Genomic DNA, 26,896 nt, shown 5'->3' with positions numbered 1-26,896 from the left:
CCTCTCTGCTGCATCGGTGGTACTGCGGATGGCTCTCCTCCTCCTCTCTCCCTCGATCCCCAAATTGCTGAAGGCTCTAGCTAAGGAACGGGCTGCGAATCCCCTACAACCAACCTTCACTGGGAGACACCTTGCTACAATAATTGCTGTCATGGCTTGCAGCTTCCTATCAGCCCCTCCCTTTATCGTTGGGGATCCTTACCATCCATCCCACAAGCTCCTTGACCCACTACCTTCAGGAAGAAGGTACAGGAGCATCAGGACTAGGACAGCCCGACTAGGTAACAGCTTCTTCCCTCGGGCTGTGAGACTTGTGAATATTGTGACTTGTGATACCACCAAGTTATCATCACTAGCACAGTGAGCTGTGTACTGTTTACTGATTACCAGTGCTGTGGACGTCACATGCATTTTGAACTATATTTTATTAATCTATTTGTGGGAATATTTTGTTTTAAGCATTGTGTGTGGTATATGTATTGTGGGTGCACCATGGTCTGGAGAAACGTTGTTTCATTTGGTTGTATATATGTACAGTCAGGTGACAATAAACTTGAACTTGAATTTCAACTTGATATGACCCCAGTGCTTTCATGACCTTAAACAAATTTATCACATCATCGCAACTCTGACTTCAACTCAAATGTCCTTCAGTTTTGCTTTTGAATGCAAGTAGCTCCAGCAATCAGGTCACCATCCTTGTCTGCAGTTTCCTCACAAGCTGCCTTTTAACATTACAAACTAGTCATGTGTCCAGCTCTTTTGAAATCTAGTTGACTTTTCACAAACCTTATGCTGCCAATCATCCAGAGGTGGGCATTCTCAGGTGTACAAGAAATTAGTCCAACCTGAAAAGTTAAAAAAAAGTTTACTCTAAACTAATAATTGAAAAATCATACTTATAACAATCTGATTAATACAGCTAAACCACCAATCTCTCATGTCCAAATTATGGTTGAAACATCTTTATCTTTGACAAAGGATCTACTGCTTTCCTGGCATATACGATGAATAAGCTCTTCTCAGGCTTCAAGCCGGGTACAGGTATTGATTATAGCTCACATTTCGATGGCAGAATACAGCAGTCTGTCATTGAATTGAATTGAATTGACTTTATTACTTACATTCTTCACATACATGAGTAAAAATCTTTACATTACATCTCTGTCTAATTGTGCAATGTGCAATTTATAGTAATTTGTAATAAATGGTATGTACAACAGGACAGCCATTATAGTATAAAACTACAAATGTATCAGCGTGAATTAATCATTCTGATAGCCTGGTGGAAGAAGCTGTCCCGGAGCCTGTTGGCCCTGGCTTTTATGCTGCGGTACCATTTCCTGGATGTTAGCAGCTAGGACAGTTTGTGGTTGGGGTGACTTGTGTCTCCAATGATCCTTCGGGCCCTTTTTACACACCTGTCTCTGTAAATGTCCTGAATAGTGGGAAATTCACATCTACAGATGGGTTGGACTGTCTGCACCACTCTCTGCAGAGTCCTGCAATTGAGGGAAGTACAGTTCCCATACCAGGCAGTGATGCAGCCAGTCAGGATGCTCTCAATTGTGCCCCTGTAGAAAGCCCTTAGGATTTGGGGAACAATACCAAACTTCTTCAACCATCTGAGGTGAAAGAGGTGCTGTTATGCCTTTTTCACCACAGAGCTGGTATGTACAGACCACATGAGATTCTCAGGGATGTGCGTGCCAAGGAACTTAAAGCTTTTCACCCTCTCAACCCCAGATTCATTGTAGTCCACAACCAGCTCCTTTGTTTTTAAGACATTGAGGGAGAGGTTGTTTTCTTGACACCACTGTGTCAGGGTGATGACTTCTTCCCTGTAGGCTGCCATGTTATTATTTGAGATAAGACCAATCAATGTAGTATCATCTGCAAATTTAATTAGCAGATTGGAGCTGTGGGTGGCGACACAGTCATGGGTAGTTCACAGCCTCACTACTGGAGTTTAGAGAACAATGCAGTTGGTTAAATTTCAGATGCATTCTGTTTATGTTTGAACTTCCTTTCAGTTCACAGCTTGTTTTAAAATTTCATTACAGAACCCTTTGATTCCTCACAACATGATGAATTAGAAACTATGGGCTCTTTTCGGTCAGCATCAGTTAACTATAAATTAAAGATGATTTTCCTGAAAGTTGTCTATACATCTCAAGAACTTTAATCACAATAAATTAGATGGGTGGAGTAGCCTAGATGAGGAATTCATACATAGTTACCAAGAAAACAAATTCTGGAACCAACCAGAGGGCAGACAATACTAGTCCAATAGTATGCAATTATACTGGGTTAATTATTGATCGTATCATGACGCCATCCCAAAGTAGAAGTGATTATAAAATAATCTAATTTTACATTCAATATGAAGGAGATAAGCATGGATCCAAGATTTGGTATTTTAAAATTTAAACAAAGGCAACTATTAGGGTGTTGAATCAGAGTAAAAGAGAATCAGGCTGGCTTAAGAAGTTAGAAGATCAGTCAGTCACGATACAATGGAAGAAGTTGAAGTGAAAGTTTTCTTTCAGAAGAAAAATGGTCTTTGTTTTGGGCTTGTAACCCTTCATCAGGAATGACAAATGGTTGCAGATCTGAAATATCATCCGTTTCTGTTTCCTCAGATTGTCATAAAGGGGGTGGCTGGGAGCGGACCCAAATGCAAGGGACAGATACTGAAGTACAAGGAACAGGACTCGGAGTGTCAAGAAAACAAGGGAAGTGGGGAAGAAAGGACGCTGGACATGACACAGGCCCTGGACGAGACAAGGATACAGGGCTTGGGCTTGGACTTGACTAGGAAAGTGGAACCAGGACATGGAACTTAGAACTAGGAGCCTGGGCTTGGACTCCAAGCCAGAGACTGGACAAGGACCCGAAACCTGGGTCTTGACTCAGGCTCGGACCCCGGATCTAGGCGAAGACATGACGAGGCTTGGGTTCTTTGAGGCTAGAGTACTTTGAGGTTTGGGTATGGACTCCGAGCCAGAGACTGGGCAAGGACCCAGAACCTGGGTCTTGCCTTGGGCTCGGACCCTAGAACTAGGCAAGGACATGACGTGGTCTTGGGAGAGCAGGAACATGGAATACAGAGCCTCAGTCTTGGGAGAGCAGGAACACGGAACACAGAGCCTCGGTCTCGGGAGAGCAGAAACATGGAACACAGAGCCTCGGTCTCGGGAGAGCAGGAACACACAGCCTTGGTCGAGGGAGAGACAGGAACATGGAACACAGAGCCGGGACCCCTCCTTAGAAACAGGATGTAGGGCCGGGACTCATGCACAGAACACAGAGCCGGGATCCCTCCTTGGTTACAGGACGTAGGTCCGGGACTCATTACGCAGACGAGACAGTTCTTAACACAAGGTAGCAGCAGATGGCCGGACCTACCTAGCGAAGACGTGGATACAGATGGTTCCTAACACTAAGTAGCAGCAGACAGCTGGACCTACCTAGCAAAGGCGTGGACACAGAGACAGTTCAAAACAACAATGGACAGTTCCTTTTCTTGCTCTGGCGATAGGACTTGACAGCTGTGAAGGCAAAGGTTGCAGGCGAGAGTTACAGGTGAGGCAAGGCTTCAGATGAGGCAAGGCGAGGCAACAGAAGGAAGGAGAACAAAAGGGACTCAGACAGGGAGTATGGACAGGAACAATCCAGCAGCCAGAGGCTGAATCCTGAAGGTATTTATGAAGCCAGCCCAAACGAGAATCAGCTGCCTCAACAGAAATTGGGGAAAACTGGAAAACCTGGAATAAGAAACAGGGACCGGACCGTGACACAGATGTTGTCTGATTTGCCAAGAGAGTTGATGTATTGCTTTTAATTTTGCAAAATTCCCTCAATTTAGGGAAGGTTCCGTTAGGTCAGGAAATAGAAAAACTAATTCCTTTATTCAAAAAGGTAGGGAAACAGAGAACTACCACAGCCATTTGTTTATCACCTACTGCAGAGAAAATGTTATATTACTTTATAAAATGTATTATAGCACGGCATGAGAAAAATTCAAGGTAATCAAGCAAAGTTAACATGGCTTTATGGAAGCTAAGTTATAAATGATCAATTTATGGGAGCTCAAAATAGTAAAATGTACTGTGGATCAATAGGAACCAATGGTTTTCTGGAAGCCTGGTCACCACATCAAAGACGATTGCAGAAAATAAAAACTCATTGTGCAGGAATCAAGATAATGGTGCAGATAGAAAATGAGTTCTATCTGCACCATTATCTTGATTCCTGTACAATGAGTTTCTGCTGAAAGAAACAGAGAATAGTTGTAAATGGGTCTTTTTTGTGGTTGGCTCGATGTAAAGAGTGTGCCACTGGAATTAACATTGGAATAAAAATATTTCACTTTCCACAAATGCTGCTGACTGGCTAAGTATTTCCAACCTTTTCTGTTTTTGTTTCAGATTTCCAGTATCTGCAGTTTTAGAGGCCATTGCTTTTATTCCTGCTGGTCTAACTTTTTATCCAGAATAATGCAGTCAGAGTGGCACCTCTCATAAATCATATGCTTATTCGGGGTGCTTGATTAAAATACACATAAAAAGAATTTATCATACTCAAAAATAAAAATTTCTCAAATTTAAGATACACAATGACGGTCTCCGAGAGGGTACCATGAGGCTGTAAGCAAACCATGCAGCACGGAGGCCAGGGTGCCAGGAGATGGAGCGCGAGCCCGTGATCGACTCCATCTCTTGTCAATCTCGCCGATTAAAGCGCTGAAGAAGATCAAAGTTATTAAGGCGGGTGCCGAGATGAGCGAGTATTCAGCACCTTCGACAAGCTTCTCGCTTGCTGCTGCCAGAGGAAGGCGTCTGCGTGTGTTGGCATCTCTCTCCCTCTCGTTTGCTGCTCCCGAGGGAAGGTTCCTGCATTCAGATAGTCCCTCGCGCCCCCTGATTCTGTCAGAGGATGGTGCTGGAGCAAGGTTTAATCAACACAGTTTGTGGATTGGTCTCTAATTCATGAATTGGGGCAGCCTGTAGATAACGAACACTGAGTTGAACTGAAATATGCCTGTTGATTTTGTGTTTTATATCCTGTGTTTTCACTTTTTTTTTGTTGTTGCCATTTGTGTGATTTGTTTTTTTTTATGGTTTGCGGGAGGTTGATTTTTTTTCTTTGGATGGGTTCTATGGTTCTTCTTTGTTTCGTGGCTGTCTGTTGGGAAGACGAATCTCAGGGTTGTATACTGCACACATACTTTGATAATAAATGTATTTTGAACTTTAGTACTATGAGAGCACAACAATATGAGTGCTGGCATTTCATGGCCTTTTTTAAATAATGCTTCCAGTTGGTCCCAGAAACCAGAAAAATGAACTTTAACTCAACAGGTTTAGTGCCATAATTAATTCATCAGAAAGATCTTGGAGAGTTGTATAATGTTACAGAGACAGGAAATGGCTAAGGCACTGAGGGGAGTTAAACAAAAGGATAAGGATTCTAAGATGGAAGTTTTCTGTCCGAGCGAGTTCGGGTGAAAGGTCAGATGGACCACTGCTCATAACATAATAGGCAGCTGGCTCTTGGATGAAGACAAACAACATTGCAAATCAGAAGCAATGGAGACACCAAAAGAGGCATGTGGTACAGCCCATTATTAACTGCCTTAATGCTTTCAAATGTTATGACTGACAGTATGCAGATAAGAATTAAGGCATAAATTTATGACATAATTTAACTACCTAAAGAAGTACCTTAGTTAAAACAACATTGAAACAATTTTAATAGCATGCCTGCCTCACTTTCCTTCTAAATAGCACCTCCAAAGAACTAAAGTTTGTCACTGATGGTTTGAACAACTTTGCAAGAGTAGGTTTGGATCCAAATTATTCATTGGCTTAACTGAACTAGCCTGTCTGCTAACTACTGCACTGGATTTTGGGGAAGCAGGCAACAGGAAGAACAGTGTCATGTTGTTGTGTGCGAATAATCACAAAACAGATTAGATACTCCGCTCTTAGAAAGATGGCCAGACAAACGCAGAAGAAACCCTGGCTATTCTTGCAAAAGTCCTCTGCTGCAACTTTGAGAGAAAAAGTAGCTTTAAAGCTGAGAGTATATCTGCCTTCCAAACGTTTAATGTTGCTTGGCATGAATTACACATCAATAAGCAGTGCTGGCAGTCGCTATCCAGAACTTCTTACATTCCTCAATTTGTAAATGTGTAACTATTCATGTTGCTGAGCCTGTCGGCCCATTGCAGAGGTACTGTGAGGTCATCCTCAGATTTTGGCACTGGCTCCATTGGTCTCTCCTGCTCTTCTCTCCCATAAACAAGCAGCGCCTTAATAGGATTCTCATATACTCTTTAGTTCCTTTCTATAGTTTTGAAAATTTGCTCGTGACTGGAAATTTTCACTGTTAGCTTAAAACTCACAGAACGTGTTCCCAAAAACGGAGGAACATCCTAAAATATGCAGGGAAACCAAAGGAGGGGGGCAGCACCTACAGGCTAATGGAGTAGTTAATTTACTATGTGCAATATTGCACCAAAACTGTTTACTTTAGGTAATGGGGGTAAATGATGATGTAAATGCCCCCACCCCCTCAATATGGAGATTCTGACAGAAAATAAATTGAGTCACAAAGGCTGCTCCTGAAAAATGATATTTGGTGACATTAAGAATAATTATAATCAAATCTCAACTAGAAACATTTTTATGCCCAGCTTCACTGTAACAATTTTTCATAAGCGGTTTTCTTGCCAAATTTCTCATAAAGACACTGACTCCTTGTAGTCAGCACAAATGCCTAAAGCTGTCTGGGATGGTATTATAATGTTAATCGTTCTTCTGCAAGCAAAAAAAAATAAACTGCTTTGACAAATTCAGCTGATGAAGCGACATCTGTGGAAGCAAAGGGTTAGTCCACAGTTGGGGTCTGAGCCTTGCATCAAGACTGAGAGTGCAGAGGGAAGGTAGCCACTATTTAAAGTGGGAAACAAAGGTGAGACAAAGGCTGGTGGTTGATAGGGGGGACCAAATATGGCAGAGTGATAGACAGATGGAACCAGGTGAGGGAGGGTGATAAACCTAGGTAATGAGGAGTGAGTGGAGTAGAAGAGGTGAACAAATGGAGGAATACTCTGGGAGGACTGGGAGGAGTGGGTAATGAACTTGGGGGTGGGCGGGGTGGTGGAGTGGATTACCTAAAACTGGAAAATTCAATGTCTATGTCAATGGACTGAAGACGTCCAAATGGAATACTGTATGAGGCACTCTTTGTCTAGTTAGCATTTGGCCTGACTTTGCCAGGGGAGACGGCTGAGGAGATACAGGTCTGTGTGGGAGCGGGAGGGGAATTTGAACTGCCGTGCAGCTGGAAGCTCAAGATGCATAACATTCCAACTCTCCTTCCCTTTTTGCTTTCCTTAACCCATTTCCATCCGTCATCTACCAGCCACTGTTTCAACAATACTGTTTCCCACAGCAGACCCCATCTGTCCATCATCCCCTCCCCACACCCTACCTGGATTCCAGTAGCTACATTTTTACCGTCTCTGATTAAACGTTCCTCTGTTGTTAGCACATTTGCCTTGAGCAATTAAGGTCCAAACGCTGTGCTCATTAGAAGTGGAAGGTTTAAACAATAAGTACAGAAATTAGCCTCTTCTGTTAGTATGAGCATTCTTCAGAGAAAACAAAACACCACTGCACTGTCAGCAGCTGCTGCTTTCTTGAAGCAAACTAAAAGATATTGTCTGTTGGCAGCTGTATTCTAGAAATAATATTCCATCTCAAATTTGGCAGCTGTGCTCTGCTAAGATCAGCATGCACAGAGCCTGCACTATTATCTCTTCTAGAAACAATACAGAAAGATATCTCAGCACTTGGCAAACTTCATAAGCAAGGCACTTTAGAATACTTTACTTGTTGGCAGCTACGCATATATGGAAATACAGATGAAAGCCATCTCTGCTTCTGGTAGGCACATAGCTCTAGAAACAGCTGGAACATGTTTCTGTCTTTGGCCATGATATTGTTCTGGAAATAGAGATGAAGAACAGCTCTCAAGCTCCATCGTGTTCTTCTAGAAACATAGAATTATGATTCTTCTGTTGGCATTGTATAACAGGATATTTATGCCATTGGCAAATACTTAAAGAGATAAATTTACCATAACATCATTAAATAACATCTCTGCTGTTGTGTAACAGCTGTATCAAAGATGTTATAGCTGTAAGCAGCTGAAATGAAGAAATGTTCTTGCTGTTGGTATCAGCACTAAATATGGTTATCACATTGGAATGTAATTGCCATTGACACACTTGCTAAAAGGTATTTGTCTCCTAATCTTGCTTTCATTAAATAATTTTAACACTGTATCCCTGATTAAAACGTCATGGATGCTGTAAGAAGAATATATGAGTGTATGAAGAGGTAAAGTTTAAGGGTTTTAAAGGAACATTATAAAGGAATATTATAACCAAATGAAGCTTTTCTTAATAAGTAGCTATATATTCAAAGATTCAAAAGTACATTTATTATCAAAGAAGGTATAAATTATACAGCCTTAAGATTTGTCTGCTTACAGGCAGCCACAAAGCAAGACACCCAAAAGAACCCAATTTAAAAAAGAGATAAAACCAAATATAAAGACCAACCCCTAATGTGCATAGAAAAAGAAAAAAATACACAAATCATGCAACCAATAGAAGCGAGCAACAAGAGCAGCATTCTGAACCAGCATCCTTAGATCCAAATCCCTGGAGCAGCCCAGAGTAGGCCCAAAGCCTTGGTATTCAGTTCATCATATTAATGAGGCAAATCGCTGGAAAGGTCATAGACACAAAGCACAGCAGCCCATCTAACTTCTCCCCTTTTACACTTACCAGATTGATTTTCTTAAACAGCCTTCCACAAATGAAGATCTTGAATGATCAACACAATGATATGAAATATAAACCCTTGACTTTTCTTCTATCTATTATACTGCAATAAGAAAACTTCCCAACCAGTTTCTCCTAATGCATGTAATATGGTAGCTGTTCAGAAATCATTCCTAGTGATCAGAATTCCCTCTATGTTGTTTCAGACCTGTGCAGTACTTGAAACGTATTTTTTGTAATATTGATACTATGAATATTTAGAATAAAAATTGAAAAATCGCATATTTTTGATTTTATTTATTAAAGGATATAATGAAATACAGTACAACAAAATACTTTCATGTTGAGTTCAGCAGGTCTATTAACAATGAGCTCCCAACTTCCATTCTGTGTTTATTGTTACAATTTGCAACTGTGCTATAATTTGAAACACTGACAATGTAAATACGTTGTCAGTTTAAAATGTTTCAATGTAAAGGTTCTGGTACATTTATTATTTTAGAAATTTATGGATTATATTCATTAACACATAATTAATTACAGGGTAGTAATAGGCAGCCGTCTATCCTAGGGGATCATGGATTTGCGGCTCTGGTGGACTGTGTCCTCTCCAGAGCACAAACCTGGGTGGGTTGAAGAACCGGCTGTTGCCCAAGCAACAGTTCACCCCTCTCCACATCATTGATGTAGTCCCAGGGAAGGGCAAGAGCCAATATAGCTTGGTAGCAATGTTGTTACAGAGGTTGCCAGAGTGAAGTTGTAAACAACATCAAACTGCTTTAGGGACCACAGCTCCAGATTTCCTTCTCCGGGTTCACTCCCAAAATCTTTCCCATGGGTGGGTATGGCCACAAGGCAGCGGAGGAATTACAGGATATTTCACAATTATATTAACATAGATTTCAAATATATTAATATTTTATAAAAGAAAATTTCAGCTGCACAGCAACAAAAGTCTGTGCGTGGGAGCAGTTCAGTTCCTATGCGGCTGTGCACTCATGCAGCTCAGAGGGAACAGTGCTAGCGATGCAAGTTTTGCTAGAAATAGATAAAGGAGGAACACTCTCCCTTATGACAAAAACTATGGCATGTCATCAGCAGGCAATCCACACAACTCATGCTATAATTTTCTATCCATAGACTTACTTTAGTTAGAAAGGACAGTGTACTATATCTAAAGAATTGCAAATGTGGTAACTGCAACAGAGTTGGCAATATTAAGTATGGTTACTATGCAGCCTCAAGAGATGTATATCCTTGAATTTTACAGGTTCTAACAATAGAATGGAGGCTTCCAATGTACCAGATCTCCTCCATTAATGTAAAGTTGTCCAATAAGCATCAAAGAAAAGTCAAGTCAGACAGGAAGATTGGATATTAGCTACAAACACCTTACATTTACAATTTATGCAGCAGCCAATCATCATTTTTGCTGAAGCCACTGGGTTTGTGGTACAAAGCAGAGGTACGATATGAGAAAGGCTAAGTGAGTCATTGAGTAGTAATTTTAAACCTTTCCATCAATATGGTCTTTGCAGGTCAGTCTAATTTTTATGAAATGAAGAAGAGATGTCATGACGATCACATGGATCTTTTGGATGAAGGGTTGCAGGCTTAAACGTTCTATGAGGTCTGTTTGCACCAGGATGATCTGTTTGACATCAGTCTTGCTGAACCAGAAAGGTATTATGGCTAACCTTATTTCTGCGACAGTGGCACGATCTATCGGGCAAGAATTAGGGGTAATTTTCTTCACTACATTAAGTGAAAATACACTCAAGTATTCTGAACATTATGCTAATTTCAAATGTGGTAACTATAAAGATTTATTTTTTTAAAAAAAGGAAACCATAAAATTTTAGGATAAAAGAGCAAAACATTTGGATACAGATAGTTCAAAATTTGTGGTGCTCATAATTTGATAAGAATATCAAAAATTTATGACATTTGATTGTTTATATTCAGTCTCCTATGCTGTTGACAGGGCACAAGGCTTATCATACAGAATATATGCTGCACAGAGGTAGGGTGAGAGCAAACTAATAACACTGGCATTGTTTTTCACATAGATTATCAATTGAGAACTCATTTTATCATTTTTTTTATTAAGTGCAATCGTGAACAATAGCCAGGTCAGAACTGCTGATCAAGTCAACTAGTTCCCAAAGAGAACTCTGACAGGCAATCAGATGGTTCACTGCTGCTCAGCGATAGAACACAAAAAAAAATCATATGTACAATTAAGAAACATTAAAAAATAGTAGAAGTACTGGAGTCATGATGATCATGATGAAGTCTGCTGGAGAGAGACATTTATACACATGCTGTCCTTTATAATTCAAAGAGATTGAAGGATAAAGTTGCAGGGTGACAAAACGTGGCAGGGGCACTTGGAACTAAAAACTAACCCCTACTGGGAGAAAACAGCACCTGTTCTTTCCTCACTGTTCTCCAGCCGGACCATAACTCACAAGTGCTCTTGAAAGTCAGGTATTAACCCCACCTACCAACAACCAAGCATTGCCATCCTGGTCCCCTTCATGATAGCTTATGAAAAAGCATGTGACTTCCCTCCCAGAGATGATAGGTGTTTGTGCACTCGACTCTTGAAGGCATGGACCCCATCGTTGCAGATGTTTCCAACCGCAGCATCTGGAAGGCTGTTCCAAATTCTGACAGCACAGTGAAGGAAGCTTCTATCCAGTGTGTGGGTTCTCGCATCAGGCATAGAATCGGCATGAGCAGGCATAGATAAACTTGATCGTGTGTTGTGCTGTCTCTCATAAGATGGAGGTGGCATGGTGCGAGGGTCTGCAGGGCTGTGGCTGGCGTGCATTTTGTATAGCACAGTAGCTGCAGCAACCTGTCGTCTGCGGTGTAAGCTACTGCTGGCTAGCTTCTCACGGGCTGTGGCTTCATCTACACCTATAATCTTGAGAGCCTTTCTTTGAATGGAATCAAGCTGACCGAGGACACTCTGTGAGGCATTCGTCCATGATAAGCAGGCACACTCCATGATACTTCGAACCTGGGTTTTGTAACCCATGGTTCTACCCTCTTTGTCTAGTTTAGATACTACTTCATTGAGATTCATAAATTTCAAAAAACAAGTAGAAGGACTTAAAAGAAGAATATCTGTATCCAAACACTAATAGAACATCAGACATCCTCTAGTCATCGTTTAGCAATCTTGCTAAAATGAATATTTAGTGTTTTTTTTAATATTTGCAAGGATATAGATGGAAATGAACAAAAACGGCAAAAACACAAAGCAAATAAATCACAAGCTGATCGCAGAAGTCAGTCTGCAAGTCTCATTCTGAATTGATGTCCGTACTGCTGTAGTACACTCAGTACCCAGCTTAGTGTATGGAATTCCAGACTGATACGGGTATTGGTTTATTAACGTCACATGTAAGCCTCGTTTTGCGTGCCACTCAGTCAGATCCTGCATTTGTAATTATGTTCAGAAAATTAACTGGGTGTTTCCACTCACATTCCAATGCATAATGATGTAGTTTATTCCATTTAAAAAAACCTGTTCTCCAGTATAACAGAACTGGAAAGCTTTGTATCAATCATCATTTCATGTTTTCAAATAATCTAAGCCATTACCTTCACACAGAAATGAAATGGGTCTTCTCCATGAGTCAATCAATTTCATTCAAATACTATTTATCACAACATCAATTGCTTTTCCATTCATTGCAGCATTACAGAATAGATAAATATGCAACTCAATAAATGTCACAGTTCTTTTTGGGCAAGTCCACATCTGACATGTGGAGGGTGCTTAGAGGTCAACTGCGCAGAGTACAGGACGGGAATGTTCCAGTCAGAAGGAGGGACAAAGATGGCAAAGTAAGAGAACTTTGGATATCAAGGGAGATGATGAACTTAGTCAAGAAGAAAAAGGAGCAGTATGTAAATCTTAGGAAGCTAGAATCAATCAAAGCCCTTGAGGATTATAAAGAACTCAGGGAGTGTATTAGGAAAGCCAGGAGTGGCCATGAAAAGTCCTTGGCAAATAGGATTAAAGAGAATCCCAAGCATTCTATACTTGCATCAGGAGCAGGAAGATAAATAGGGAGAGGGTGGAACCGCTTAAGGATAAAGGAGAATATTTGTTTGAATGCAAAGGATGGGGGTAAGGTCCTTAATGAGTACTTTACATCAGAATTTACCAAGGGGAAGGATGTGAAGGATAGGGAGATCAGTGCCAAGAGTATTAATATGCAAAGGCATTTTGAAGTAAAGGAGGAGGTAGTATTGGGTTTTTCAAAGAGCATCAAGATGCATAAGTCCCCTGATGGGATATACCCCGGTTATTGAGAGAGGTAAGAGAAGAGATTTCTGGGGCCTTGACCAATATCTTTGTGTCCTCTCCAGCCACAGGCAAGGGCCCAGGGGACTGGCGAATAGCTAATCTTGTTCCATTATTCAAGAAGGCCACCAGGGATAACCCTGGAAACTATATGTCAGTGGTAGGGACGTTACTGCAGAGAATCTTTAGGGATAGTATTTATGAGCATTTGGAAAACCATGGCCTAATTATGAAGAGCCTATATAGCTTTGTGTGAGGCAAGTCGTGTCTTACTAAATTGATTGCGTGTTTTGAAGAGATGACGAAGGTGATTGATGAAGGTCGAGCTGTGGACGTTGTTTACATGTAAGGCACCTGACAAGGTCCATCACAGAAGGCTCATGCAGAAGATTAAGGTACATGGGATCAATGGTGAATTGTCCATTTGGATTCAGAACTTGCTTGCCCATAGAAGAGAGAGGATGGTGGTTGAAGGGACTGTGATTAGTGGTGTTCTGCGGGGATCTGTACTGGGACCTCTGCTGTTTGTGAAGCATTTTGTGTGTGATGCTAGGAGTCCTTGTGCAGGGTTCCTGAAAGGTTAACTTGCAAGGTGAGTTGGTGAAAAGAAAGACAAGAACAATCTTTGCACTCATTTCGAGAGGACTAGAATATAAGAGCAAGGATGTAATGGTGAGGCTTTATAAGGCACTTGGAGTATTGTGAGCAGTTTTGGACCCCTCGTCTAAGAAAAGATTTGCTGGCATTGGAGAGGGTCCAGAGGAGGTTCATGAGTATGATTCTGGGAATTAAATGGTTAATGTAAGAGTTTGATGGCTTTGGGCCTGTACACGTTGGAGTTTAGAGGGGGAATCTCATTGAAACATGTCGAATATTGAAAGGCCTAGATAGAGTGAATGTGGAGAGGGTGTTCCTATAGTGGTGAGCCTAGGACCAAAGAGTACAGCCTCAGAATAGAGGGACATCAATTTGGAACAGAGGTGAGGAGGAATTTCTTCAGCTAGAGGGTAGTGAATCTGTGGAATTCATTGCCACAAATGGCTGTGGAGAACAAGTCATTGAGTATATTTAAAGAAGAGGTTGATAAGTTCTTGATTATTCAGGGTGTCAAAAGTTACAGGGAGAAGGCAGGAGAATGGGGTTGAGAGGGATCATAAGTCGGCCATGATGGAACAGCAGAGCAGACTTGATAGGCTGAGTGGCCTAATTCTGCTTCTGTGTTTCCTGGTCTTATGGTCTCACTAGAGCTATGGTTAAAATGAGACCTTACTAAATAAACAAATACTTGCCTAGTAACATGTTGCTCTTTCATGTATAGAACACTCTCCCACACTGATCAAAGAGTTAAAAACGTCATCTAATCCTGGTGCTAAAAGAACAGCATGCAGCTTGGAAATTTAACCGACTTCCTACCTGATCACCTCCTGGGGTTTTCTAAGGTCACCCCAGTATATTTTAAGGAAAACATAATGGTGCAGAGAGCTGTTGTCCTGAAATCATAGATTACTTGCGAACTAGACCATCTGCATCTTCCAATGTGTTCCCAGACACATTCGCTTTCAGCAAGACGAACTCTGAGCTCAGCAGATGGCTTCCTGCGATATGTGGTTGCTGCACTAACAGATTTGACAACCGGTGAAGCCCTGCTCAGCCAAAGATGTGAACACTGCAGAGATCTTGTTATTCTGATGGAGTTCACCAATCCAAACCCTATGCTGGTGTTTATGTATCGATGCAGATTTTATTCTATATCTGTACTTTAACCTCTGACTATATTTTTATATAAATTTTTATTCTTAATCATCCTTGATGACCTTTGCTCTGGAGTGCATAAAACTTTTCCGTGCAGTAAAAAAGATTAGAGGCAACATTGGACAAATGATAATATAATCATAAGATGATGTGCAAATAAGAAGCAAATTGAAGGCAAGGGGTTGCAAACATACTGTTAACATCAGTGATATCTGCGTCACTGCTGACTACGGACTCTGCTGCAGCCACCTCAGTCTTGCCTCTTCTCCAGGTCACTGTGTCAATGGATCCAGCAGTGGGCTGTTATTACCAGCAGTTAGATGACACCTTGTTTCTTTTCTGTGAGGTGCCTGCCCTGTTGAAAAACTGGGTATGTACTGTATATAAACTGGGAAATGTGTATATATTTTGGAGTATTGGTGAGCGTGGGGTAACACTTACAAACATATTTGTGATTGATGTAGGCCCATGTAAATGTCTATGTGAGGCAATGGGGGATGAAATTAATTGATGTACTCACCCATTCACCAAATATGACTTAGAGTGTCTGGATATGAAACCTTTCATGAAAGTGTGCTGATATTTTAGATACTTTTTACCTTTAAGACACTTAAATGCAGCAAGAATGGGTTAGAACAGCGGTCCCCAACCACCAGGCTGCGGACCAATACCGGGCCGCAAAGCATGTGCTACCAGGCCGTGAGGAAATGATATGAGTCAGCTGCACCTTTCCTCATTCCCTGTCACGCACTGTTGAACTTGAACATAGGGTCGCCAACTGTACTGTATTTGCTGGGACATCTCGTATATTGGGCTAATTTGGTTTGTCCCGTATTTCCCCTCGCTAAGGTAGAGCGTTCCTATGAAACCTTTCATGCCAAGATGGCGTAAAGCGCAGAAGCAATTACCATTAATTTATATGGGAAAAACTTTTGAGCGTTCCCAGACCCAAAAAATAACCTACTAAATCATACCAAATAACACATAAAACCTAAAATAAATAACACTAACATAGAGTAAAAGCAGGAATGATATGATAAATACACAGACTATATAAAGTAGAAATAATGTATGTACAGTATAGTCGGGAAGATGAAGGCAAAACCAATTTGTGGGGAAAAAAATTGGCACGTATGTACAGGTGCCCGCGCAAGGCTTCATGGTCATGGTAGTCTTCCCTGGGGTAAAGTGTCCCGTATTTGACTGCTACTTTTGTCCCTTTTTGGGAGTGAGAAAGTTGGCAACCCTAACTGTAAAAGACATGCTGAGGAGAGTTAAACCCTACTTGAACAACACCCGCCCCCCCCGCCCCCCGGTCGGCCAATCTGCAAGAATATTGTAAATATTAAAGCAGTCCTCGGTGCAAAAAAAGGTTGGGGACCTCTGGGTTAGAAGAATCAGGATGACTGTATCTGTCCTGACAACATGATTTATTCCAGTAGTCATTTGATACAATAACCGTCTACATTTTAGGAGTTGACATCATAGCCTCAGTTGGCTTTTGTTTGAGTTGGTGTAGGTGTTTCCTATAATTACACCATAAAATTCCCAAAAACAAAGATAGGAGATGTTAGGCACTCCAATCATGATAATGATGTGTGTGCACAAATTTCAGAGGCGACCAAAGCCAAAGGTTCCTCGTACATTGTGTACCAGCACTGATTTTGTAGGGCAATGCATTTCTAGGACAATACAGAATAACTGCAGCATTAAGCTCTCTTTTGAAAACTATAATTACGTACACTCAGAGGTGACTTTATCTCCACACCAAGTCATAATAATTTATATATGAAGAAGAGCAGTAGTTGTAGCCCCTGTGCAATGGAGGCCAATATTGTATTGTCCTTCCTAATTGCTTGTTGTAGCTTTGTGGGTTTTTTTATGTTTCAAGTACAAAATCCCTTTGTACTGTGGCATGTTGCAGCCTCAGTGTATCTAAATAATAATTTGCTTCATTCTTCTTGCCAAAATATATAACCTCACATATTTTCACATTATACTCCAAATGCCAACTTATTTTCCATTCATCTAATGCATTTGGCTACAGTACATGCAGTCTCTTCAAACAATCATCAACACATATAGTCGAGACCATAGTACTGATACTTGATTAGTTTTGGAGTGCTGGTCCAAAAATGGTGCAGTTATCCAACCTAGCTTTCTGTTCATTAGTCCCCTTCCCTATCTTTGCCCAATATAGAGCTCTTTGCTTGCGTCGTAATTTTTTTCTACCCCTTTGCTTGAACTACTTTTAATACAAGGGTAGGTGGAGGGGCAGGTAGAGTTGAGGACAGAGAGAGTCTGCAGAAGGACTTGAACAGATTGGGAGAATGGACAAAAAGGTGGCAGTTAGAATTTAGCATAGGGAAGTGTATGGTCATTCACTTTGGTAGAAGACTATTTCCTAAACGGGGAGAAAATTCAAAAAGCAGAGGTGTAAAGGGACTTTAAAGTCCTCGTGCAGGATTCCTTAAAGGTTAACTTGAAGGTTGAGATGGTGGTAAGGAAGGTAAATGCGATGTATTTCAAGAGGGCTAGAATATAAAAGCAGGGATATAATGTTGAGGTTTAAAAAGCAGTGGTGAGGCCTCACTTGGAGTATTGTGACAGTTTTGGGCCCCTTATCTAACAAAGGATGTGCTGACATTGGAGACAGTTCAAAAGAGGTTCACAAAAATAATTCTGGGACTGAAAGGTTTGTCATATGAGGAGTGTTTGATGGCTCTGGACCTGTATTCACTAGAGTTCAGAAGAATGAGGGGTGACCTCATTGAAATATTTCAAATGTTCGAAGGTCTCAATAGAGTGGATGTGGAAACTATGTTTCCTATGATGAAAGAGTCTACGACCAGAGGACACAGCCTCAGGATAGAGGGGCGTCCTTTTAGAATGGAGAGGAGGAGGGATTTCTTTAGCCAAAGAGTGGTGAATCTGTGGAAGATGTTGCTACAGGCAGCTGTGGAGGCCAGGTCATTGGGTATATTTAAGGCAGAGGTTGAAAGATTCTTGATTAGTCAGGATATGAAGGTATATAGGGAGAAGGCAGGAGATTGGGACTGAGAGGGAAAATGGATCGGCCATGATGAAATGGCAGAGCAGATTTGATGGGCCAGATGGTCTAATTCTGCTACTATATCTTACAGTTGAATAGATTTCTGCAGCCACTAGTGTGCAGCATCAACAGCAATTCAAAAATTACTAACTTTCTGGTTGAACTTTTTAAACCACCTTCCCAGCTGCCAATTGTCAGTGGTACCCATGACCCGGAACGAGAAGAGACATTTCCCAGAATCATGATTCTGCCAACAAATAACCTATATGCTCTTATCTACTGAATCCTCATTCAGAACTTACTTCCTGAGCTTCGTCCTTCCTCCGTGTACACATCAACCATCCCTGCTGCCGCTAACCTGAACTTAGTGTACCTCTCAAAGGAACTATCACCCTCGTGGTTTGGACCGATGAAAAGCAAATACACTCTGGAGACTTGTCTGCTCCTCTTCATTTAAACCAGCCTATGTGCCATACTTTTAGAGTTTGAGGGAACTTCTGCCCTTAAAATGCAATCCACATGGCTGCCTGTGTCATATTTCATACCACTGTCAGCACGAAGGAGCAGCCCCTACAGTGAGATGTGAAGCAGGGAGAAAAGACAGCAGTGTCATCGATTTCCTAAAGCTGAGTTGGCTGCTCGATAGAAAGCACTTCGCAGGAGTCTGTGATAAATCAACAGTCCTACGTTGTTACTGTCATTACTATCACCAACTAATTTCATTCCTTCATCACTTAACTACAAATGATAGCACCAAATCACCCCAAGTATATCAAACAATGGAATTTCATCTGTATTTAATAATTAATGACAACAACTGAACCTGGTCAATTTCCTTCTACGCTTTCTGCATTTATTTGCATATGGTGCTGCTGTGGAAACTACCTATAGCAGGGGTTCCCAAACTTCTTTATGCCATGGACCCCTACCATCAACTGTGGGGTTCAAAGACCCCAGGCTGGGAACCCCTGATCTATAGATTTTCACTGTGGTCAACATTACAAATGTGCTCATCATCAGGGTTACATGCAAAATTTTGAATGCTCTGCTTGAAGCTGTGAAACAAATGGGAGCAGGATTTCTCAATGTTTTCTATCCACCGTGTGCACCATGCTGTTCGCCTGTCCAACTGTACATCTCTCAGGTTTTTTTGGGTGGCCTTGCTGTTTTATGATCTTGCTTGCTGAGGAGATGGTTTCAGAAAGCTGACTCTCACTGTCAAGGGCAACTGGAGATGTGAGGGCAATGATGTCAGCCCTGTCAATGACAGAGTCTGAGAATGAATAAAAAAGCATCCCCATTACCCTCGTTCCTGCATAATAGTGACGGGTGATCTCCCACCTACAGGCACTTCCTCTTAATATATCCATTTCAATTCTGAAAGAGGCTTGTAGTCAACTTGGGTCTCAAATCCAGAACCCCATTGAAATTTTCATGTTCTACCTTCTGAGCAAGCTCAGTTCACCATTTAAGTTCACCTTCTGCTAGCCTCTAAACTGGTGAAACTTCAAAGTACATTTATTATCGAAGTACGTATACATTATACAACCCTAAGAATTGTCTCCTAACAGGCAGCCATGAAACAAAGAAACCCAAAAGAACTCATTAAAAAAAAAAGACCTAACACCCAACGTGCAGAGAGAAAAAAAAACAAATCATGGAAACAATAAACACAAGCAAATAGAATTCTGAATGAAAGTCCGCACGGAGTGTTTGTCCACGAACGCTTAGTTCAGCGCAGAGCCAAGAAAACGATGCAGAGCAGCGAGCTGAACCAGCCCGACTCCCACCTCGGGTCCCGACAGCCTGACCATTTCAATTTGACCCAGCACCTAAATTGTTGTCCAAATATCAGGTTTAGTTACCGCAATTTGCTCTGGGGTCTGGACCCCGCAGTACCAATCCAGCCTGTACCTGTTCTTTCCAGTTCAGCCCAGCTCTTCAATCGATCGAACCTCGAGTCTTTCCCACTCTGTGACAGGCCCACTGCCTCGCCCCGCCTCGGTTCTGCCACATCGAATTTACTCCAACTCAAAACGCAAGTTACAGACTATTGCTTGCAATGATCGCTTGCCAGAAAAGGAGTGACTAACAAAGTTGTTTTCCTTGTTTCGTTAGCCACCAGCCAGAAGTCACTGAGATTCACCAGCACCATTTTAAACAGGAATGCCAGAAACCACTAGATCAGTTCAGGTATGGTGGCCATTTCACAAATGCTGCTCTCTTCTTGCTGAAGTTGCACTGGGGTATTTTTAGTGGAAGTGAAAAAATTAGGTGCAATGAAGGACGTCTGGTGTGATGGAAGAGCACGGAGAGCTGGGTGGCTGCCGAGGGAAGCTGCAGAAGTGGAAAAGAAATTGAAGATAACTTAGCAAAGCTTGCACAATGACTCATTTAACATTAACTGTTGTCATGAACATGACTCTCCCCTGCCCCTCTCCGACTCAGAAAATTGGTCTTCTCTGCTGGCAAACTTCTGGCACTGTTTGTGTACAATCTTCTCATGGAAGGAATGGCCACAGATGACAGCTCTGTGCTGGATGTGGTAGTGGTTTAAAGTGTCATGGAGTAGTGGAGAGGCATGGAAAAGAGACAGAGTGGTTTACATTGTGGGACAGTGAAGGGAAATGGTGTCTTATGAACCATGTGAGAAAGAAGCAAGAGAGATTCTTACCTCAACAATATGAGCAAGCTTCTTGGAGATTTTGCAGGAATGTCTTGGATTCCAAGCTCTGGTATCGGCCTCTTCTGGAACTTCTCAACTCCAGTGTAAGTGTTGCTTGGAGACACGTATGTCTCTTGGAGGGAGCGGAACCACCTCTGATCGTATCACCCCTACCTGGGCTCTCCAAGCAAATCTGGAACATAGCCAGCAGTACTCAAACAACACACTGCCCAGTGGTGGAAAAAAGTCATTAATCTGCCAGTGAACGGGGTAACACAAAACTCCACCTATACATCTGTCTCATTACAATGATCAGGGAACACAGCAATTTCATACAGCCACATGGACACCAAACCCTGCAAGTTTTTTGTGGGTCAGATCAAATTTCTAGACCTTTTAGGCGATTTCAAGCAAAGGAATATACAGTAAAAATCCATTTGTGAGTCCCCTTAACAGAAATATTAACCCAGATTAAATTTAAATACCAAGGTTATGCAATTCAGCTTGCTAATTTACCTGATTTTTGTCTAAACGAAATACTAATGTAATCAGTAAAGGCCAACAGTACTATAGGTTATTGCATTATAATCTGGCAGGGTTTCAGGATTTGGGATGGAAAATATTTGTACTTAACTGTATCCAATCAAAAATATTTGAACAAAGCTCCATTTATTAGAGCTGTTTGTTGGATTATTTTGCTAACTTACCATGAAAGTGAACATGCTAATACTTGTATTAATACATAAAAATCACTGCATCAAGTTTAGTCAGAATATGAACAGAACAATTTTCAAAAATTTGAATATACTCCTAGTTAATACTGTATTTGTAACTAGTCATCAATTTTATCTTGTTTTTGTAGAGTTTCTGCAGATTTTCCACCTAAGTTACAGCAGGGCACTGGAAGAAGTTGTACAAAAAAGCTAACTCTATTGCGCTTAGGGTATCTGCAGGACGCAAGTTTTTAATAAAAAGAATATCCAATACCTCTACCTTTAGCACTTCTAAGATAGATTTAATGCAGGTTCCAACTTATAAACAACCTTATAAGATGGAAAAATAAATCAACAGGTTATTCTTTGATGTATTTTTAAAATATCATGGAACAATTCAATAATTAGGCTTGTTAGGACCTGGTTACAGTAAGCTTTGTTTCTGATAATGACTTTCAGCAACATCAACTTTTAAGTTAAGCACAGAAGGATCAAGGAAAATGAAACTCCCTTAAACTTAAGAAGATGAGATGAGAAATAGGAATACAAGTTTGCCACTCAGTTCAGCTCTTTGATAAGAACGCAGCCGAGCTTGCAAATCAAGTCCAATTTCCCATTGTATTCTCACAAACTTAGACTCATTTCATGTCCAAACATCTTTTCGTTGAAGTCTTGAATGTGTATTGGCTGAGTATACAGGGCTTTTCAAAATACACAATTTCAGAAATTCATTGTCCTCCCCATTTTAGGAGGACAACCTTAAACGCAGAATGGCCAGATTTCATAGCAGGTTGGAGTGAACAGTGTAAGTCAGCAACATGTAATGGTGCAAACTTCCAGTTTTAACTCAATACCATGATGCAGCAGTTGGGAAATGTCCAACGGAGAAAGAGTTTCAAGTTAAACTGCTAGTTAAAAGAAGTGATATTAATTCCAATTGTTGGTCATAATCCAGGTGCAGAGATCTCCTAGTCTTTAAAATTTACCAGAGAAACCCTCTCCTAAGTGACTATGAAAGTTTACTTCAGAAAATATTTCTTTATCCCCCACTCCCTATACAAACTTTGGGAAAAGCTTAGGAGGACCAGTGCTATCGTGCTTTCTTATCCTGTTTTGAATAGATTGAATGCTTTGGACTATATCGGAGATGAGGTAGAAATTAAGAGGAAGCCATTTGGGGAAGATCCTGGTATGTATTGGCACCACAGGAAAGAACGGTGATTAAAATATGTTGTTATTGTCCAACAAGTGAAGTGTGACAGGGATAATGGAATTATGGAAGCTTCCCAGGTACGAAGCACATATTTGAATAGGCATCATTCAGTGTTTACTGATTGGCTGCAGATTAATGACAGGGGTCCTTTCTGATTGCTAATTTTGTGTGCTTTCATTGTCACATGAATGTAGGTTACATACATCAAAGTTGCTGTGCTTGAATTTCCAGCATCTGCAGAATTCCTGTTGAATGCAGGTTGTCACTTCTTTAATATTATGATAATGCAACCATCACAACAAATCCATTCTGACTGGCCTTCATCATGGCGAATGATATAGTCTGTGTATCATCTGTCATATACATAGCACTTATTACATGTCTGACACAATTGAGAATAATGACTGAGAAAATACTTTGATCAGAACACTGGAATAATCCCAAAGAGCGAAGAAGTAGAGAATTAGGGTCAGGTTGACGGCTACAAATGTGCATAAGGTTCAGCTGGCCCTGATCCAGCAGACTCCTACCATGTTTGGGACTCTGCGGTTCTGGTCTAGAGATGAAGCTGAAGAGTTACCTGCATATTCTTTATGCAGCATTCAAACCCTTCTGAGCTATTGCTGTGTCATGAGGATGTGAGCCCCTCTCTCTTTTATTACTCTGATGGTTTCACCTGCGGGTCTGAGCAGCATTCATTTTCCAGTCGATGGATTAGTACTAGCCATGGAAGCAAAATCAAAGTTCAGTTTATTAGTATCTGCACAGGTGCAATGAGAAACTTGCAGCAGATTCACAAGCACATGGCATCGAGTACACAACATTCACAAGAAGATCATAAATTAGCCATAAATTATACACTATTTTTACAACCAGGCAGGTTTCAAATGAAAGACAAGTAAAGAGAAGAGAATAAAAAATAGAGCTGGGGATAAGGTGGGGTATTTAACCACCATAAAGCAAATAAATGCCTTTTCAACAGAGCCTTCGGTAATTCACAGGAATCCTTGGCTCATGGAAATAACATGCAATCTTCCATTTCTTCATTCAGTATTCTGTAGTGCTCCACTGCAATTAACATCTGCAAAGACCTCTCTTGAAATTATTGCAGTAGTCATTAATAAAGTGGGTGTACTTCCTTAAAATTAAATCGTAAATATGCCATCTTTGCCAAATTTTCAGTTCCTTACTAATTATAGAAATTAAACTGACTGCCAAATGCACAGTGGATCTAGTCTTGGAATGGTATTCTCACAAATAAATGTTGAAGGATCTCAAATTTCAAGCTCACTCAAATTTTCAGTAGCTATTCAGGGAAGTTCAAGCTTTCTATATTCAACGTTTTCAAATTTGCTTTGCTCTTTTCCTAAATTTAGGGCAAGATTAGAAAGATGGTCAAAATTATAGGATGCACACCTTGTATGTAAAGACTATATATGTCCCTTTTATGGGGAAGATTCAGAATGAAAATGGAAAATGAAAGACTGATTACAGTTGGCACATTGCTGTTTAACATAAGTATATAATGAAAACCGTTGCCACAATTTTCCCTCTTGTAACTTTTTGCTTTAAGCATTCAGGTTTTAAACTAAAAATTGGTTACTTAGGTCCATCAAAATATTTAATCTGTTGGATATTAACCGTTTTGTATTTGTTTCCATCACTTTGAGAATTTAAAAAATGGTTATTGGTGAAAGGTATTGCTTGGAACAGGATCACAGGCAAAGCTTTTTGTGTTATCTAGGCAGAAAGTGTTATATTTTATTTAAATTAAATATGCGGAAACAGGCCCTTCAGTCCAACTCGTCCATGCTAAGCAAAATGTTTCTATGAATTCGTCTGATTTGTATACATTTGACCTATGAGCTAAGGGTCCCCAACCTTCTTTATGCCTTAGACCCCTACCATTAACCAAAAAGTCAACACGTTCCCATGCAGGGAACTCCTGCTCTAAACTTTTTCTATTTATGTACCAATCTAAATGCTCTCTGCTTCTTCATCCAGCAAATTATTCCATATCCGAACCTGCAAATTAACACATATACTAACCTGCAAATTAGTCTGTATACTAACTATCTTCTGTGCAGAAATGTTGCCCTTCAGGTGCCTTTTAATGTATATCCTCTAGTTTTGTACTTTACTACTCTGGGATAAAGGCTATAATCATCCATTTTATCTCTGCCCCTCATGATTTTATACACTTCTGTAAGGCCAAGCCTTACCCTCCTGCACCCCAGGAGAAAAATCCCAGCCAATCCAGCCTCCCCTTCTAACTCAAGCTCTTCAATCACAGTAACACCCTCATGCATCTTCCTGGCGCCCTTTCCAGCTTAATGGCATTCTCCAGGGAAGGCTGGTGCAGGGTTCTGAGTTGGATGATCAGCCATGATCATAATAAATGGCGGTGCAGGCTCGAAGGGCCGAATGGCCTACTCCTGCACCTATTTTCTATGTTTCTATGTTTCCATACAGCTGAGTGACCAGAAATGAGCACAATGCAGTGCAATTGCAACATAGCATCCCATCTCAATGCCACAACTGCTAAAGGTAAGTGTACCAAAGACCTCCTTTATCACCCTGTCTACCTGTGTCACCACTTCTGGGAAGTATGTACCTATAACTGTAGAAGGTCGCTCAGTTCTTTAACACTATGTCCTTAGTATTTACTGCACAATCTCGGCTCTGGCTCAGATGCAAAAAGCTTCAACATTTGCAAATCATTTTCTGTGAAAGAGAAGCCCTTTTATCACCATTCAACCCTTACATGCATCCTGTGCAGAACTTTGGTGCTACAGTCTTCTGCTCTCAAGGTAGGAAGGGTATCCTAACGGAGCAAATGATGTCAATTATGGAAGCAGACACTGCCTCATTATACCACCCAGAGGAGTTACAGTGAACAGGGGCCAAGCGTCTGCTCCAGACAGCAGGCCTCAGACCATAGCAGAGGGGTTGACAGCAAGATGTGAACATGGCAGCAAGGCGTCAAATTCGCTGAGGATCTATTCCAGGCCCAACATAATGATGCAATCACTCCAGCTGCTATATTTCATTGGGATTTCGAAGAGGATTGGCAGGTCACCAAATACTCCAGCAAATCTCTGCAGATGTACAGTGGAGAGCATTCTGACCGGTTGCATCACCACCTGGTATGGAAACTCCAATGTTGAGGATCACAAGAAGCTACAAAGGATTGTAGAAACAGCCCGTTTCATCACAGGCACAACCGTCCCCACCTTCAAGGGCATCTTCCAAAGGCAGAGCCTTGAGAAGACGGCATCCATTATTAAGGATTTTCATCGTCCAGCACACATCGCCTTTTCATTGCTACCACCAGTGAAGAGGTACAGCAGCCTGAAGACTCTCATTCAAAGTTTTAAGAACAGCTTCTTCCCCTCCGCCATCAGATTTCTCAATGATTCATGAACACTTCCTCGCTCTTCCTCTTTTGCATGATTTATTTGTAAGATAGTAATTTTTATGTCTTGCATTGCACTGCTGCCACAAAACATTAAGTTTCATGGCATATGTCAGTGATAATAAAAATAAAAGCGTGGGCCTCTGGGAGCTAATAGGTTTAAGGATTACCTTGTGCAGTGCCTTGCAGTACAATGTTCAGGAGAAGGTGATCTCGATGATACATTATTACTTCTTTCCTTCTATCTCATGAACTTGAATGTCCAGATATATGTTGGAAGTAGAGTATTTGGCCATTCAAATGACTGGTGTTTGTCAGTCATACCTGACAACAACAGAAAACCTGTGCAGAAGAGTTTTCAAAGTGGAAAAGCTATTCCACTCCCTCAACCTTGGAAGTCCGGATCCAGAGGTACTGGAGTGAGATATGCCAGCTAGCTGAGCGGTGTCACAGCAACAACCTTGTACTCAATGTCAGCAAGACCAAAGAGTTGATTGTGGCCTTCAGAAAGGATAAGATGAGGGAACACACCCCAGTGCTCAGAAAGGGATCAGAAGTGGAAAGGGTAGGCAATGTCAAGTTCCTGGGTGTCAACATCTCTGAAGATCTATCCTGGCCCTAGTTACAAAGAAGGCAGGACAGCGGCTATATTTCTTGAGGAGCTTGAGGAGATTATGCGCCTCAGCAAAGAAACTCGCAAATTTCCACAGGTGTACTGCAGACAGCATTCTAACTGACTGCATCACTGTCTGGTATATGGGGCAGGGAGCACTGCACAGGATCAAAATAAGCAGCAGAAAGTCATAAACTCAGTCGGCTCCTTCACTTGTCTCTGCAACATCCAGGACATCTTCAAGGAGGGATGCCTCAAAAAGACGCCGTCTATCATTCAGGACCTCCCA

The sequence above is a fragment of the Mobula hypostoma genome, chromosome 21, assembly GCF_963921235.1.
Source record: "Mobula hypostoma chromosome 21, sMobHyp1.1, whole genome shotgun sequence".
NCBI classification, from domain to species: Eukaryota; Metazoa; Chordata; class Chondrichthyes; order Myliobatiformes; family Myliobatidae; genus Mobula; species Mobula hypostoma.
This window is presented reverse-complemented; position numbering follows the sequence as displayed.